General features: G+C 35.0%; 1 long non-coding RNA gene across 2 annotated transcripts in view; it reads left to right on the top strand.

The window, feature by feature from the left end:
* Nucleotides 1-16,198, top strand: part of LOC129532918 (uncharacterized) — a 218,796-nt gene that overhangs the window by 41,187 nt on the left and 161,411 nt on the right. The window lies entirely within an intron of this gene.

Raw genomic sequence — 16,198 nt, 5'->3', positions numbered from 1 at the left:
TGTAATGGATTCAAGTTATTTATATTACTAGGTTTCAAATGGAATAACTGAGAATCCAGAGCTGGAGACAGACAGTTTGTCTCAGTTCTAAGCTTTACGTTTCACGGTATCTCTTCCTAAACCCTGTTCTTCAACCATCTCAGACTTACAACCATTGCCCTGGTGCAGTATGCATTTCCATAGCCCTGATATTTATCTCATGCTATTGTTTCCATTAAAAAGCCATAGGGCCTTCTCCACTCTATGAAGTCCTACTCACCCATCAAACCTCAGTGCACATTTTCACCTTCGCTTCAACACTTTCTTCTTCCCTCAGTTGTATTTAGACAGTTTTCTATCATGCCTTCCCTGTCAGTATACCCACTGTGGCACAGCATTCATTTAATCCTCCTTTATTAAGCAGCAAGTAAAATTTACTAGTACCATATAACATGCTATCAAGTGGGAGCACATCGTCACAGGATTTAGCAAAAAGTAGAAACTGGACAAACATTTACTCGAAACAAAGCTTTGTTATTTATTATCCGCCATGCCAAAACTAGTATTGGTAGTGCACTGACCAGTAAAAATTAAAACATTTCTTGGGAGATTATTTTTTGACGAGCATTACACATGCTAATGACAGGTTCTGCATCACTATTGCTTGTAAGTCCAGCAGAGCCATAGCAATCCCCACAAAGTCCCGAATGTTGGGCTGGTGGTTACTCAAGTCAGTTTTGCTTTATAACTTCTTCTCTCAAAACTGCACAGTGCTTAATGCTTGAATCTAGAAGAAAACATGTACATTATTAGGTTCTGCAAGTTTGAACGTAAGAAAAATTGTTGAGTTGGTGATCAACTCAGGAATAGAGTCACATGGAGCTCACAGGGTAAACAATTATGCATCATAATCTTTTGAGTAATGTTACTCAGTATTTTAGAAAACAAGTTATTCAGCTTCAAAAATAGCATTCTAGTTACCTCAGAGTGACGTTTATCTTCTGCCTACCATTTACAAATACACTTGATTTGTTAGAACAGGTTTATGTTTACAGAAAAATTGAGAAGTAGTACAGAGAGTTCCCATTTACCCCATACCCAGTTTCTCCTAATAGTAACATTTTACATTAGTACGAGATATTTGTCACAATTAGTCAGCCAATATTGATGCATTATTATTAACTCTGGTCTAGACTTTATTCACATATCATTAGTTTTCCCCCTAATGTCCTTTTTTCTGTTAAGAGAGCCCATCCAGGACACCACATTAAATTTAATTGCCATCTCTCCTTAGGCTTCTGTTAGCTATGACAGTTTTTCAGACTTTATTTTGATGACCTTGACAGCTTTGAGGAGTAATGGTCAAGAATTTTGTAGGATGTTCCTCTATTGGAATTTGTTTTTTTCGTGATTGGATTGGGGTTATGGGTTTGGGGGAAAAGGTCAGAGAAATAAAGTGCCATATTCATCGCATTATGTGAGGAGTGCAAACTAACAACGTGATTTATAACTGTTAATGTTGACCTTTATCACCTGGCTGAGAAGGTGTTTGTCATTTTTCTGCACTGTAAAATTACCCCTTTTCTATCCTGTTTCTGTGCTGGGCTCTGGAAGGAAGTTACTTTGTGCAGCACACATTTAACAAGTGAGGAGATGTGCTTTCCCTCCTTGAGGATGGAGTACCTACATAAGTTATTCAAAAATATTATTCTGCATGGGAGATTTTAAGCTCTCTGTTAATTTGTTCAATAATTTACTGTAAATATATAGAGTCAGGAATATCCATTTTATATGTTGACTTATAATCTAATACTATTTTATTTATTTTGTTGCTCAAATTATTCTAGCATTGCACTTTGGACATTGGGAGCTCTTTAGTTTGCTCTTGTGCTCCTTTGACATACTCCCAATCAAAGTTGTGTGTGTGCACGTGTTTAGAATTTTCTGAAAGTACAAAGCACTACGGACACATTCTGTATATTCACTATCACAGCCCTATAATCAGCCATTTCTCGTAGGTCCAATGGGTCATTTTTTATTAAAGAATGTTAGGAGAAACTAAGATCTGAGCACTAGGCATGCTCATTGCTACTGGTGTGTCATTTCTTACAGGTCCTCTCATTTAAATGGACAGAGAAATCCATAAGTGTATACTAACCTGTGTATATACGTTTATCTAAAGTATTTCTCTGTGAAATAATCTGTATTAGGTTAAACATGTGTACTTATGGCTTCAAATTAATTTCATTACCATGTGGATTATTTTAGCCTCCTTTCCTTGCTTATCTGTAAATTCACACTTCAGCCATGGGAATCCCGCCTCCCACCATGTGTCATCCATTTACTTAATTGATCAATTCTATTATCCCCAAAAAGCAGTATCAGAATGAAGCTCTACTCCCATGAAAAGTAATTTTGTTAACTATGGTACAGGTTTATGTGAATTTCCTTTTGCCTTTTTGGATTTCATTTTTTTCAAAGTTACTTACATCAGTATCTCCCCAACCTGACCCTCTTCATCGAGGCTGTTTCATACAATTGCAATAAGCTTAGATTCTCATGTCTCAACCTGTGTCTTTCCTGGGATTCCTTGTCTTCCCAAATGGTTGTTTTCTTTATTAATGTTCACTCTTTGTGCTATAAAGGTCTGAGGGTTTTGACACAGGCAAAATGCCATGTATCTACTATTAAAGCATCATTGAGTATAGATTCACTACCCTAAAGACCCCCTATGCTCTACTTTTTACCTCCCCCCTCCCCTTGGTCTCTTGGCAAGCAACAGGTCTTTTTATGGTCTCTGTAGTTTGCCTTTTCTAGAATACCATATAGTTGGATCATACAGTATGTGACATTTTCCAGACTGGCTTCTTTCATTTACCAATGTGCATTTAAGATTTATTCTTATCCTTTGGTGACCTGATTACACATTTCTTTTTAACATGGAATATTTCATCACTGTGTAAATGCACAAAAGATATGTAGGCATGCAATTGTTAAATCATATGAAAAGACTATATTTCTAGCTTTGTAAGAAACTGCCAAACTCTTCCAAAGTGACTATACCATTTTACATTCCTACCAGTAATGAATGAGAGTTCTTGTTGCTCTGCACCATAGCCAGATTTTGGTATTGTCAGGGGTTTTTTGGTTTATTTGTTTTTTGTTTTAGCCATTCTCTTAGGTGTATAATGGCATCTTATTGTTATTATAATTTGCAAATTCCTAAGGATAAATGTTGAGCATCTTTTCATATGCTTATTTCCATTCGTATATCTTTCTTCGTAAAGCAGATCTTTTGACCACTTTAAATTAGTTTGTTTTCTTATTGTTGAATTTTAAGAGTTCTTTGTATATTTTGGATACACTCTTCTCTTTTTTTAAATTGTGGGAGTAAAACCTTCAAAGCCTTAAAATTATGTTTCAGGGAGAGAGCATTACCAGATTAGAGTCTTGAAATAAGCTCATAATTCACCCTACTCACTATTTCTTATAGTAGTAACTTTTCAAATGTTTCTGTAATATATGTGGGACTTTTTCACACATTATCTTTGATTCTTTCTTCTGACAGATTTATGCAGGAAAACAACTGACTAAGTGACTAGGCAATATTTCTTCTGTGGTTCCCTTTCCCAGAAATAAAAATGCTCTACTCTCTGCTGACTTCCTTAGTATTGGTATTGCCTACTCCATCTCTATTCTTACCTCTTTGGGGAATAGAATGTATTATATATTATATATCTTTGAGGCATCTTTAAGTTTGCTATTGTTCCTTCAAAATATAAGAATGTGAACATAATGCTACATAAATATGCACATATATATGTAAAGTTTAAAAATAATAAAAACCAAGTAAAAGATATAATTATTATAGCTTTAAAAAAGCATAATAATAATAATGACATATAATTTTGGAAAATTCTGGAAACTAAAATTGTGAACCCTGTGATATTTTCTTCATAATTTAATATTTACTTAGCACTACGTGCTAGGAATTTTTCTGAACATCTTAGATAGAGCATTGAACAGGGCAAGAAATGTCCATACCCTTATGACACTTACTTACATTCTGGAAGGATATAGACAATAAGAAAATGGATAAATAAGAAAATGTCAAGTAGTGATAAGTGGTATGATAAAAATAAAAGAAAAAATAAATGATAAATACTTGAGGTCATGAATATCCCAATTACCCTGATTTCAGTATGACACATTGTTTGCTTGTATGAAAATATCACATGAATCCCATAAACATGTACAACTACTATGTACCCAAAAAAGTAAAAAAAAGAAAAAAGAAAGAAGAAAGTCAAAAGAAAAAGAAGCGGTAGCTACTAGTCTCTATTTCCAAATAACAGTAAGTTGTAATTACCTTTATAACTAAAATTATTTATTAACTTAAAAAGCTCTTTGATTTAATGCTACAGTCTTTGTCTTCTTTTAGCTTGTATGTATCTTAAACCTTAATATATAGAGTGCATTGAGTACATATTGAATCTATTGCTTCTGTATATAAACATGAAATTCTCATGTAAGACTATATGTGAATATCAGTGTTCTTGTTAGCAGTTACAATTTACATAGATTTTCAGAGAGGATAAGAGTATTAGAAAGTATCCTTCATGTGTAAATGTGTCACATTTTCTGATCTGAGAAATCTACTTTTTATAGCCTTTGAAACAGGAAATAATATCACACAATAATTATATCTATTCATACCTCTGAAAACTATTGATTTAGAGTTTCATCTATGAAGCAGTGCAGTACAGCTCTGTGGCTTGTGTCAAGAACACTGAAGGATTCAGAGGTAAATGTATGCTTGAATGCACTTATAACTGAATCATGTCTCTTGACATAGCCAAATGCATGCGTGAGGCCTGCAAATAGAGCTGGTTTATCACCAGCTGCATGAATCAAATGAATGCCTGCATGATTTTAACAAACGGGTGGTAAAAATACTTGTTAGGAAAAAGTAGCCTGTATCAGGATATTTACACAGAATAAATATATAAGCAAGCAAATTATGTGTATGTGTGAATGTGTGTGTGTGTGTGTGTGTGTGTGTGTGTGTGTGTAGCAAATTAGTATGTAAAGTAATTACTACCTGGGAAAATACAGGCCAATCACAAAACAAATGCCATGATGACAGGATACAAAAATATGCTATATAAATTTAGAGGAATGGCACTGCAACATGAATAGGGGCAGATTTATTAAAAAGAAGAAATATTCCTCCAAATACACATTTCTTTCTAGACGTAGTGATAAAGGTCTAATACTTTCAGGAGAATACGTTAAAATGCATGAAGGTTTAATCTGTTCTAAGGAGATACCACTGTATTGAAATCAGTAAATGATAAAAATCACACCAGAGGTTTAAAAAACACACTTCTATGATGTGACAAGGTGGAACTGAAAATGTTTAGGTAGAAGCTCAAGTTCCATGAGTTATCTGTCACCGTAACATAAAAAGTTGGTTACAAAACATAGGTAAATTTGTTTTTAGACAGTCTCTTAATGACTTAGTTAGTTGACTTTGGCTCTAAAATGCTTGCACAATGCTATATCACTTACCTAAACCTGGATATTGAAAAAAAATGGCTCTCCCAAGGATTGTATATCTGCTTGCTTTAGATATTTCAATCAGGGAACAGAAATCTAGGGTCTTATATATAGTACAAGGTGGGGTAACAGGCAAGTGCCATATTTCTGCTCAGCAGATCGTGCTGATAATTATCCTCGATAACTTGACATTACATGATTTTTTTAAATTTCAAAACCATATCTTTATACAGTATTTTATAAGTATTATCAAACCACCATTCTGTGAAGCAGGTAAGATATTTCCTTCATTTTACATATGTGAGTAATCTTTTCTCAAAGAGAGGTTAAGTGCTTGGCTTCAGATCCAACAACCACTATGTGGTTTACAGATAGACAGGTCTTCTGTTCCCAGGCCCTGTCAGCATGACACCACAGAGCACCCCGTTCTAACAGGGAGTATGGAGGCCCAGGCATTCTCTGCTTCAGCTGTTGTCCATTGATCAGATAACAGCATGATTTTAATTGCTCTATATAGGAATTAAGATTTGTGAAGAGAGTAATAAAGTCATGGTTTTCTTTATTATTGACATTTTAGGGAATCTCCTAATATAATATCCTTTGTACACCCATTTTTGTTTGTAAAATGTACAACCTAGTACAGCAGAAAACAATGTTAGAATAGAACTGAAGACAACTCTAGCTGGACCAATAACATGCTAAATATTCTTGGGACATTCCTCAATTGATTTAGCTTCAGCTAAATAGGTATAGAAAAAGGCAAGTTCCAAGATACCGTTTGGCTATGAAGTAGTGTAATTAAAAACATAGGAATTACTCCCCTGTCAAAATCTTCTAAAATAAAAACCCCAAAACATTAAGGTAAATGCCACAATTCATTAAAATTATTTTTAACATTAGAAGGATTTCATGATACCAGTCTTCAGTCTTCTTGGGGGTACTGCAAAACTCGAACATTGTACTTTACGTGACTACACCCATGATTAGAATTAACATGATAAAAATGGTCTTGGGTGAAAGCATGCAGAGTGACCAGAATCCCCTGGCCTGCTTTTACGGTAGCAGGCACACTTCCATTCAAAACCTGGTCAGCTTGTTCCTTGGTATAATTATTCCACTGAAAAGGGAGCACCAAAACTGCTGAGGCTTAAGGCCACAGTTTCAAATACTGGTAACTTCTATAGGTGGGGAAAAGATGGAAAACGACTAAATTGTTTGCTTTTAGATTGGTTTAAAATTATCTGGAGAATAGCCATTTTACTTAACTATTTCAGGAAAAATGAAGTATACTTTTGGGGAGAAGGCAGTGGCAGTGTACAGAATGGGAGATGTTGGTGTCACAATGCTGCCTAAGAGGAATCTCATCCCATGCTGGGGGCCTTGAATTTCTGACCTTAAATAAAAACCACAAATATATGTGCAATCCAAGAAATAGCAATGTGCATGCCGTTTAGTGAGGAAAGTGATAATTCATGCCACATAAGGTAAAATATCCAATTGAAAACTATGCCATGTTCTCACATTTTTATAAGAAAAAAAAAACAAGACCTGAAATGAATAAAAAGAATGTTGGCCAAAGACTGAATTTATAGCTGTGAAAAGAATGTCACTTTTCCTCATCACTTAAAGAATATCAATATCTTCTCTACTTGATAGACCTTTTCAATGGCACTCTACCGAACAACTATTATTTGAAAATCCCTTTAGAAAATTAGGTCATTTTTTTCTTTCACATCCTCATTCTGGATCCTATAAGACATGTTTTGTAGCTAATAGGAAGAGTTCCAAAACTCATACTGACTTTTTATTTAATGAGAGATACATTTGATTTTCTCCTGCTACTTGAAGAGGAGATTTATTCCAACACTCTCTTTGATTCTGAACAAAAGTCAGCCCAGGCTCATTTTTGGAGATGAAAAATATCATTTATACCAGAGCAAACCATCAAATCAGTGAAGCACTCCAACACACATGAGTGTGGTTTGGGTCACTGTGCAGCTTGCTTCCCCAGGAAGTGTGAAGGGCTGCATTGTGCCCGGGAATTTGGAGACGGAAAAAAGGAAGGACATTCCAGCAAATAGAAATCAGAGGGACTAGATCTTTTGCAAATAACACAGATTTTTTAAGGAAAAAATATGTACTTCAGAAATGTCATGTTCCTTATCTGTATCTGAGACCTAAACTGACTTGAAATCTGAAGACAACATGGTTTTTAAAAATATCAACTGTTCCCTAAAAAATAAAAATATATGTTACTGGGATTTTTTGTTGTTTGTTTTAAGGGATGATTTCATGATTTCTCAAGGTCCATTTCTTAGTTTGTTTTGTGCTGCTATAATACAATGCCACATATCAGGTAATATAACGAACAGAAACTTATTTCTTATAGTTCTGGAAGTTCAGAAGTCTAAGATCAAGGTGCCGGCAGGTCGGGTGTCTGGTGAGAGTCCAGTCTCTGCTTTTCCAGGTGCTGCCTTGAACATTGCATCCTCAGTATGGGAAGGATGCTGTGTCCTCACAGGGCAGAAGGTGCAAAAGGAAAAGCGATACACTCTTTCCAGCATGCCCTTTTATAAAGGTATCTAATTCCACTCAGGTAGGCTCTACTCTCACGACTTAATCACCTCCTGAGGACCCCACCTCCTAGTACCATCACTAGGGCCACTAAGTTTCTTTCTTTTTCTTTCTTTTTTTGTGAGACGAAATCTTACTGTTGCCCAGGCTGAAGTGCAGTAGCACCACCTCGGCTCACTGCAACCTCCACCTCCCAGGTTCAAGCAATTCTCATGCCTCAGCCTCCCTAGTAGCTGGGATTACAGGCGCACACCACCACACTTGGCTAATTTTTGTATTTTTAGTAGAAACAGGGTTTTGCCATGTTGGCCAGGCTGGTCTCAAACTCCTGACCTCAGGTGATCCACCCACCTCAGCCTCCCAAAGTGCTGAGATTACAGGCATGAGCCACCGTACCCAGCTGTCCACTAAGATTCAACATCTGAATTTAGGGACATATTTAAACCATAGCAGTCCATGTTTTAGTGCTATCACTCTAATAATGTAACTATTAGTCACATATTTAGAAGCAACTCATGTGGCTTTATATAAGATAATTTAAAAAAAGGATCTGGTGACATACAGGAAATGCACGATCAAAAGCCTGTAATATTTATATTTATATATGATATATATCATATTTTAATTTTGCGTGCCTTTGTTTTAATGGGAAGAAAATAAATATTACCTATTTGTGAGATATAAGTCCAAAATTTACTTGAAAAATATAATTTTAGAACTCTAAATTTATTATAATGAGAGAATACAAAAAATACTGGATCACATTTGTTTTAATGAGATTGGGACTTGAGGAAGAAAAGTCTGGCACAAAGATTTACTTTTCCTAGATAAGGTTTCAACAAACACTAATCAAATTTCATACAAAATCATATTTTCAGTTCACTTTTATAACTCTCTAGTGTTGTTCTGTCTTTCAATAAGAGGTAATTGGAAAAGGCACTATGCATTTTACAAATGTTTTCCCTTGGATTTCTGAAAAGGTGACTTTTTCAAAAAGTAAAAGCCAAAGCATCTCTAAGTCAGAAATCTCATATAATTGAAGCCTCCAGCTGCATGCATTTTTAATACCACAGACAACATAGTAATTGACATATGTGATTCTGGATCACACTTCACTTCAGATTTTAAATTATTTTAGTCTGCCGAAATGTGTTTAAGTGCACTAACCAGATATACTTTCAGTAATTCGGCTTTTAATGACTATCCTTCACTTCAGAGCTTTGATGTTAAAATAGTCTAAGAAATAATGTAATTTCCCCACATGCTGCTTGGGTTATAGTCAGATGTTTCTTAAATATTTCATGTAAGAACTCTCCCTGACCCCTACCACGGTGAAAATGTGAGGAGATTTTACTTAAAATAATTTTATATCTTGTAGTTCACTAAATTAACTGGAGTGATCAGGACCTCAACCAAAATTTATTGCTGAACCTAAAATAAGATCAAAGCAATAAATCAAAAGGATACAGCGGATGTAAAAATACAAATTACAAGGATAAGTTCAGAATAATTAATATTGGCAAAATTGCACTGCAAAAGACCTTAGAAGGTGTAAAGCTCATAGTACATTAAAATCTAAAATTTTAAATCGGCCTCTGAACCCAGAAAAGACTACTAATTCCTACTTATTTGCTGTGAAGCCACTAGGCATGGTACCACAGAGCTTTATTAACAATTGCAGTGTCTAATTTCTCTGTGTATTTCCTCTAGTGCCTTAAACTTCTTGCAACCAGGCTGTTCAATGGGTAGGCACGTAGATGAACATTCAAAAGATTCCAATCAACTGTCATGTATATCAGCAAACATCCTGGCTTCTATACTCTTCTTAAATTGTTTACACAAAATATTTTTTAAAAAATTTTCTAATCTGCACATCCTGCCCATGTACCCTGGAACTTAAAAATAATTTTTTAAAATAAAAAGTAGGCTGTGTTATGTCACCTATAGTATTTAGTGAGAAGTGATGATGATTTCCAGTTAACATGTAGAAAATGAAGCTAAAATACGTTAAAGAATTGGTTCCACAGGAACAGAAAACCAAATACCACATTTCTCACTTATAAGTGGGAGCTAAACCCTGAGTATACATGGACAAAAAGAAGGGAACAACAGACACTGGGGCCTATATGAGGATGGAGGGTGGGAGGAGGGTGAGGACTAAAAAACTACCAATCAGGTATTATGCTGATATTGTGGGTAACAAAATTATCTGTACACCAAACCCCTGTGACTTGCAATTTATCCGTGTAACAAACTGGCACACGTACCCCTTGAACCTAAAATAAAAGTTGGAAGGAAAAAGCTGATTCAAGTTTGCACAGTTAGTATTTCTGAACATGGAGGTTCAGACTTTGAGTTCAGTCTTTCCAACTGTACAGCTGGAAGAGAGTGTGCTTGATACCTGGTCATGAAAAGCAGGAAATAAGTCAGATAAAAGTAGCGGACTAGTTCCAGGGAATCTGTAACAGGAGCCAAGAAACAGATCAATGAGAGTGCAAACTAATTGTAACTGTAAATGAATGCAAGAATCAAAGTATTTTAAAAAATGAATTATAAGAGTGTTACCAACAAAATAATGAAGAGACAGTAAAAGAAAGATGCAAAAATATTATCTGGCTAAAACTATGAGACATCAAGTGAGCATCAATAGAAAAGTTTAAGAAAAAAACGGGAGATTTAAAAAAAAAACAGGAGAAAAAAATGAGATTCTTGGATGTTTGTCATACTATGACCTCTTAACTAAACTGTGGGTTCTTCATAAAAATATATTTATATATTTTTGTATTCCCAGGTAAAATTTTTTATTTTGAAAAACATTTGATACAATAATTTGATTTCAGTTTATTTTAGTTGATCATTAAATATTAAATATGAATATTAAAAGATGGAAATTGGCTTGGGGTTATATATATAAAGACACAAAGTAAAATGGTGGTTGCCAGAGCTGAGGGTAGGGAGAATGGGTAGGTATTGTTTAAAGGTTACAAATTTCAATTTGGGATAATGAAAAAGATCTGGAGATGGATTGTGGTGATGGTTGAAAAATAATAGTAAAAGTGTACTTAATGCCACTGAACTGTACATGTAAAAATTGTTACAAGGTAAACTTTATGTTATGTATCTTTACAAAAAGGAAAACTAAAAAGTCTGTTAGGGAGTAGAATAAAGTAGGATTGGCAGAAGAGGTGTTAAACTGCAATGCGGTCACAACCAGGACCTCAGCCGACTCCACAGGGAGTGCCGGACTCCAGTGTCCATTCAGAGCTGACCCACCTTGAAGACAAGAGCAGAAATCTTTATACCATCCACATCAAACAGACTTTGAGTAGAGGCTGCTTTCCATACACCTTGATGAAGCCACTCTGTTCTTCAGTGGGTGATTTCAATTCCAAGGTGGTAGACCTCACTTACAGTGATCAGCCAGCAACACTCCCAGCAGTCAGAGAACGAGTGCTCCGGTCTTAAAGGGGGTTTGGGCAACGTCCCGTAGCATCCATTGCAGCCCACACTCTGTATCCCTTATTCAACCCCCTGCCATGCAATAGCATTGCTCCTTCATTCATAGTTGGCTCTCTCTCAGCATTAAGAGCCATCCGGATGCATGGTAGGATGGAACTCCTGTGTAACAGGTGGGTGCTTCCATACCAGTAACTTTCTTGACTTCTGGCATAATCTCCACTCATCTTGACCAAGCACTCTCATAATCCAGTTCTTTCCGTGTTCCCTCAACTGCTCTTGTTACGTTTTGGCTAAGTTGTGCAGCTCCTTCAGTTCTAAACTGCATTATTAGTGGCGTGAAGTAATAACATTTGTAATATTTCTGGTAACTTTTATAATGTTTACCTGTTTCTTAGTTGTCTTTCCAGACTCCCCTCCAACCCGGGTCTGCACAAAACACTACTAATTCCTTGGTTAACCTTCAATAACTAAAGACACATCCTCTGTGAGACAAGAAAATAGGAGCAACACTTTTCATAGTTTTGTTGCGCACTTTATGCTGTATATATTAATCACTGAGAGGCAAGTTTTATCTCTCTATTTTATAGAAGAGGAACCTGCAGCTCTGAGAAGTTAATTGACTTGAAAAGGATAAATAGCTAAGAAATAGTAGCGAAATAATTTGGCTATAGAATCTGTATATTTAACAACTACTTTCTTATTAGTAATATTAATGTAAGCTACCATTCATTGAGCATTTACCATGTGACATGAATAGTGAATGGCATTTCATAGATTTTAAATTTAACGCATCAATCCTATAAAGTAAAATTATTCCTATGTTTTATAAAAAACCTTGCACTTCTGAGAGGCAAAACTCCTTAACACAAGCAAACATTGTCTACCATCTTTGTCCCAAGTCACTCTATTTTTTGGAGGTGTCATGCCCATCATGAATCCCTCTTGGAAAGCTGAGGAGTGTTCAAAAGCACCAAAAGTTGGCTGGGTGCAATGGCTCACACCTGTAATCCTAGCACTTCAGGAGGCCAAGGTAGGAGGATTGCTTGAGACCAGGAGTTTGAGATCAGTCTGGACAACATAGTAAGACCTCATTTCTACAAAGTAAAAAAAAATTTAAAAATCCAAAAAAATTACCAAATAAATTACATATATATGTACACACATATTCATGCACACATATATATGGGATCATTCATGTAAAAATCGTTCTTTTGGGAATGTCATTGGAAGCATTTCACCTTAGAAAAAAAGTCACAATAGAATAGCCAGGCTGATAAATTTCCATGCTTTATTCTCCACTACAAAATAGTTGAAACATGTCATATTCTATTTAATATGAAACGTAATCTGTTTTGAAATTAATATACGGAATGCTCTATGCTGCCTTTAGACTGGTGAGAAAAAAAAAATCAGAAACCCCTTTAAAGGGGAGTATACTAAATACATTATTGTTTTTCCAAAAAGTCCTTAAAGTTGTTTAAGAGATAAATGGAATTTTACTACTATTTTAATAAGGCTTGTATGATTTAAATTGGTAAGCCTAAATCACTTTATTACAGCAATTTCTAAAGTAACATTTAATTATCTGTAGTTAATAGTATAATCTAATGAACAAAGCTATTATGCTCAAGGTTCCCAAAGGCAGAGGAAAAACTTACACTGGTCAGTAAGTTCTAGATTTAATAGTATAGGGGTAATGTGTGTGTGTGTGTTATCCATATGTGTGTTTAAAATATATGTAATCCTCAATATTGTATCAATTTGCAAAACAGAAACTTAATCACTAAAACTGAAACACAATCTGAGAAAATAATAGATTGGCTAGTACAGTATTTTAGATAATAACCATAAAATCTTCGAGAAATTCAGTTAAGTGCATGGTGCCAACGCACTTGATTTGAAAAGCTTTAAAACGATGAGCTGGACCTGCATAATGAGGAGCACGTTCTAAAGTCACACTTCATTTGGAAATACGTGCGACAGGCATTCTATGTGCTACCACATAGGTCTGATGGTAAAAAAATGGGTTAATTTTACAAAAGTCTTTCTAAAATAGGCTCAATAATGCTTGCTTCTAGAATCATGCTTTGTTTAATCTGCAAATACTTATTTGAAGATAACAAGTAGTGACTGCCACAAATCAAATTTAACCTTTTTCAATCTTGTGCATAGGACAGAAATGTCAGAAGTAAAATGCAATGAAGCAGCACAATCACCGGGGTCATTCGATGGGAGTGTACAACTGAGGCTGCAATCTTTTGAAAGGGATTTTAGAGTAATGCCCTTTTATCTAGAAAGTTATACCTCAATTGTTTTAATATAACAGGTCACAGGAAGTAAGGGTTCTAAATAGAATATGTGTTAATACCATTTTAGAATATTTGGAAGAGAGATCTTTTATTAAGTGACCTATAAATGTTTTGTTTCAATTTTTGGTTCTTAATAATATATCTACTGTATTGCAGAGATGAAATTAGTCAGAAAAGAAAGTAGTTAAATAGAATGGATTCAAACCTTCCCACTGATGAATACCAAGTTGAATATTACCATTGGTAGAAAGAAGTAATCTGTATTAAGATCTTTTATGTACATTTCTGTTTTATACTACAAGCATGCACCTTTTCCAAATCTTACTTCTGTCTCTAAAAAAAAGAAATCAGTCTCAATGTAATATTAAAAACCAGTCTAATGCTCACTTCACATTTCAAATATAGATGTACCTAGTTATAATTATATCAATAATGGAAAAAGAAAGTGAATTGTACTACAACGGAAAATTTCCAAACTATGTAGTTGGTATTATAGCAAAAACTTATAAATGTGGCTTGTGTTCCTGACAGGAAAGGAAGGGCATGTGTAAAGAACCTTGAGCAAAAATAGGGCATGCAACACCTTCGTGCTGAATACGCATATCTCCACCAAGCAACAGACAAGCTATTATAAGTTTATTGTTTCAGGATATAAGCCTATTATACCCTGCAAATGAAGATACTGACATGCTGCTGTATTGGTTGAAAAGATTAACATTCACAAAGAACAGCACCAAGTGTGCCAAATTAAATATACTAAAATACTAAAGCTTACCATTCAATATGTCCTCTACTGTAAATGTGCATACAGTGTACTTTCAATGGCCTCTGTGGCCCTGTTAATAATGTAGTGGTATGTCAGTGTTGGAGATGTAATTTACATCTTTGCTATTTGGCAATAAACCATAGCAGGGTGTATTTTTCTTAACCATTAATAAGTACATATGGCATTGATGAAACAGTGAAGGAGAATATGTTGAGAAGCCTGTTTGTTTGTATTTTAGTCACTCATGCCCCGGCAAAACTTATTAGACTTAGGAAACTCTATTCAAAATACTTCATTAATATATTTTTTAATTGTAATACATAGCAAATTTTTTAAAATGTATCTCCGATCCCGATAGCATTTTTGCACTCCTTTTCACTTAAAGTTTTATTTAGTCACACTTTCCCTTTGTTTAAAATAACCAGTCTCCTTGTATATATCAATGGTTGATTAATTCCATGGGTACGAGTTATTATATCTCTCTCTTCCAACTTTTCCAAATATGTTAACTATTGCTAGCAATACCAAACTCACAGGCTTGTTGTGAGAATCAAACCAATATAATATTTTAAAGCATATATCGTAATGTGTAGCATATAAGAGGAAAAACATGTTAAGTAATAATGCTTATGACAATAATCTCTACCTCACATTAGCATTGCATACTCACCTGGCATTTAGAAAAAATATACTTCAGAGAATCAGACACATTCTGTAGGCTCTGGAAAACATACATTGACTTGCTCAACCCCTTTCCCGTGCCCCAGTGATGACAATCCGTCATTCTAGCTGACCTCATTGTCTTCTCTCCCAAGAAAAGAAAATTCAACAGCTGGTTTTGCTTTCTCTGCAAGGAATGCACACTATCCCAAAGGCCCTCACTACTTTGATGAATAACACAGAGCATAATAAAATCAGGTTTTCTGACTCACATGTAAAAGGAACATGCATGCTACCTGTAGCTACGGCCAGACTGTGTGTGTGTTTCTGCATGTAGATTTCTACTTGTAGTACAGAATTCTTTACTTTTAAATACAAGGATGCTTTTACCCCACTGCTTATATGCACATCCATATCAAAGGTCATATTTGTGTATTTATTCAACATGATGACTTATCGTAGTAAAACTTTATATTTAGTCTTTTTAGAGTCAACAATGTTAACTGGCTTCAAATGTGCTATTCGAAAAGGTTAAGAAGTAAGTTAACTGATTTGGTAAAACATTTGGACCCAAAAGTTTTTGTAACTGCTCATTATAAGATGAAAAAATGAGAAAATAAAGTAGAAGGGAGAAAATTATGGTTATCATTTGGAAGGGACTATGGTTTCAGCTTCCCAGGCTAGCAACAGAACTGATAAGGATGAGACTCGACTTCCCCACAAAATGACAAGCAAGGGATGACTCAGGCCATGCTTTTGGGTTCTTCTTACTCTTTCTATTCATAACTGTTCAACATTTCTCTGAGAAAATGCAACATAAAGACTGTATAGCCAACATACTGGTTTTTTCCCTTCTATTTAGAAGAGCAGGGGAGAGAGACAATATAAAAAT

This window comes from Gorilla gorilla, chromosome 3 (assembly GCF_029281585.2).
Source record: "Gorilla gorilla gorilla isolate KB3781 chromosome 3, NHGRI_mGorGor1-v2.1_pri, whole genome shotgun sequence".
Classification (NCBI taxonomy): domain Eukaryota; kingdom Metazoa; phylum Chordata; class Mammalia; order Primates; family Hominidae; genus Gorilla; species Gorilla gorilla.
The sequence above is the reverse complement of the archived record's forward strand: the minus strand, read 5'-3'. Positions and strand labels throughout refer to the sequence as shown.